Source organism: Sander lucioperca, chromosome 3 (genome assembly GCF_008315115.2).
Source record: "Sander lucioperca isolate FBNREF2018 chromosome 3, SLUC_FBN_1.2, whole genome shotgun sequence".
Lineage (NCBI taxonomy): Eukaryota > Metazoa > Chordata > Actinopteri > Perciformes > Percidae > Sander > Sander lucioperca.
This window is the reverse complement of record NC_050175.1, coordinates 35947824-35950323: the sequence shown is the minus strand read 5'-3', so window position 1 is coordinate 35950323 and position 2500 is coordinate 35947824. Positions and strand designations below refer to the sequence as shown.

General features: G+C 44.6%; 1 protein-coding gene across 1 annotated transcript in view; it reads right to left on the bottom strand.

Annotated features, from left to right (window-relative positions):
- LOC116041206 (FH1/FH2 domain-containing protein 3-like) overlaps positions 1–2500 on the bottom strand; it is a gene marked incomplete at its 5' end in the record, with an annotated part of 30639 nt that overhangs the window by 644 nt on the left and 27495 nt on the right. The gene's annotated exons all lie outside the window — the stretch shown is intronic.

The following is a 2500-nucleotide window of genomic DNA, read 5'->3' as shown; positions in this document are numbered from 1 at the left end:
GTGTGTGTGTGTGTGTGTGTGTGTGTGTGTGTCTCTGTGTGTGCATGTCTGTCTGTGTGTGTGTGTGTATCTCTGTGTGTGTGTGTGTGTGTGTGTGTCTGTGTGTGTGTGTCTGTGTGTCTCTGTCTGTCTGTCTGTCTGTCTGTCTGTCTGTCTGAGATCAGTGTGAAGAGCAGATAAGGATCAGAGGACCTGAGGTCTATCTGATCAGACAGGATTTACTGAGGAAATGAAAACAGCGATGTGAAGCTGCCGAGATACGGAGGCTGTTTTGGACACAGAGCGGCTGTTGTGTCTCCACACACGGAGAGTCTGATGGCGCCGAGGCCCCTCCGGCGCCATCAGACCCTCGCCACGCAACAGACCCACGAACATCCAGACCAGAGGTCACAGAACTTCTCTCTGAAACTGGCCCAAACTTAAAGGACATCTGTCTGGAGCTGCAAAATGTACTTGAGTCTTATAATGAATGTTCGTTCAGCAATATCTCCATCACTGTACGTACACCGCCGCTAACTGTACGTACACACCGCCGCTAACTGTACGTCCACAACGCCGTTAACTGTACGTCCACACCGCCGTTAACTGTACATCCACACCTCCGTTAACTGTACATCCACACCACCGCCGACTTGAGCTGTAAAGAAGCTCTGGCCGCCCGGTCGAGGACGCTGGTCAGAAAGTCCGGGGAAGCTGTTTGAGGCTTTGGCCGCTCTGACGTAGCAGCATTCTATGTTCATCATGGAAAAAGATCAAGCAGCCACTGCACGGCCAATACACTGACACTAGAAACCTTTTATAAATGACATATATAATGACAGAATGTGTATTGGTTGTTGGTCGCAGCGGTGTCTGTTAGCAGTTAGCTCGCTCGTTAGCCGCTGAACCGCAGCAGCGTGCAGGCAGAGCGTGCAGCCGCCAGCTGTTGATCCGTGCAGGACTTCACCGTGAGCGGACTGTTTAGAGACCATGTGACCGGCAGGTAACGTTAACTGGTCCCTATACGCAAATATCATAAATGATAGGGAACCCAGCAACGGCCATGATGAGCTTCTCCTCCTTTTTCTCTGAACTAATGTTTTGGTAGGAACCAAAGTTTACATCGTATGTTTCTCTGGAATCAGCCAGCGTGAAGGACGTCTATATTCTGATTGGTTGCCGCTGAACCGCGTCATAGCTCATTACCATAAAGTTGACCTACTTTCAACTTTCTGATTGACGCTCTGGACGCTCAAAACGCCCAAAACGTGACGCCGACAGATTTGCCGCTCCTTGCAGCTGAGAGAAGCAGCTTCCATTGAAAATGAATGACTTCCTGTATCTTTAGAAGATCAAGGCGGCGGCGGTGTGGACGGACAGGAAGATTTCTCCTAAATATGATCCTAAGAAAAGTCTGTCGGATTCATGACGTGTTCTTAAACAACAGAATTGTTCGCACCTGTGTTCTTAGGAGTGATGAATCCCACGTCTTCGTAATTGGAAGCGCGTGCCAGTTCTTTCTAATTAGCATAAGAAAACGCCCCGCAAATTCCCATATAAGGACGTGACATTTCCTGTGCACCTCGTGGGAAGCGGGAGACACCGTTCAAGAGATAATTTTCGGAGTCGTAGATGACTTGGACATTGCAGTGGTGGAGGAAGTACTGAATCTCAGTACTTAAGTAAAAGTACAAATAACCAGAGACATATTTACTTTAGTAAAAGTAGAAGTACCACAATGACAACCCTACTTAAGTAAAAGTAAAAAGTACCTGATTTTAGATGTACTTTAAGTATTAAAAGTAAAAGTACTTGCATAACGAGTTATTCTCTTAATCTTATTTGCATATTACCATTTTAAATGGTAATATGTCCACTACCACAGTGTTTCTCAAATGGGGGTACGTGTCCCCCTAGGGGTACTTTGGAGGACTGCAGGGGGTACGTGACATTTTTGCAAAAATGATAATTCAAAAATATCTCATGCATAATTCCTAAAATAATTATACTATAATAATGCATAAATTAAGTGATGGATTCTAAACACTTGAAATGTAGCATTGAAATATTTTTGTTTAAAAAAGGTAGTTGTTTAGTGAATCTATCACTGCCAGCGCTGGATTGTACCTCTTTATAGAGACTTTTGTTTTCTACCAAAAATATTTTGCGCTGGTCAGCGGGTACTTGGCTTAAAAAAGCAATTCAAAGGGGGAACAATGTTGAAAACAGTTTGAGAACCACGGCACTACCACAAACAAGGCCAGCTGGCTTTTAAAACAAGTTCCTATCCTAACCAGCATAAAACGGAAATATGTTGTTAGAATCAGAATGCCTTTGGTTTTATTATTCATGGATGTATTTTAAGACGGTTTGATTTCCTTTAACCATGCAAGTAAGCAAATAAAGTGTGTTAAACATGGGGAATGGGGAGGAGATGTGAAGAGGTCCAGCCGAATAAATAAGATATGAACGCGTCTTACGCTGCCTGGCGGAGGAGTAAACCACGCTGTGGAGAGAAATA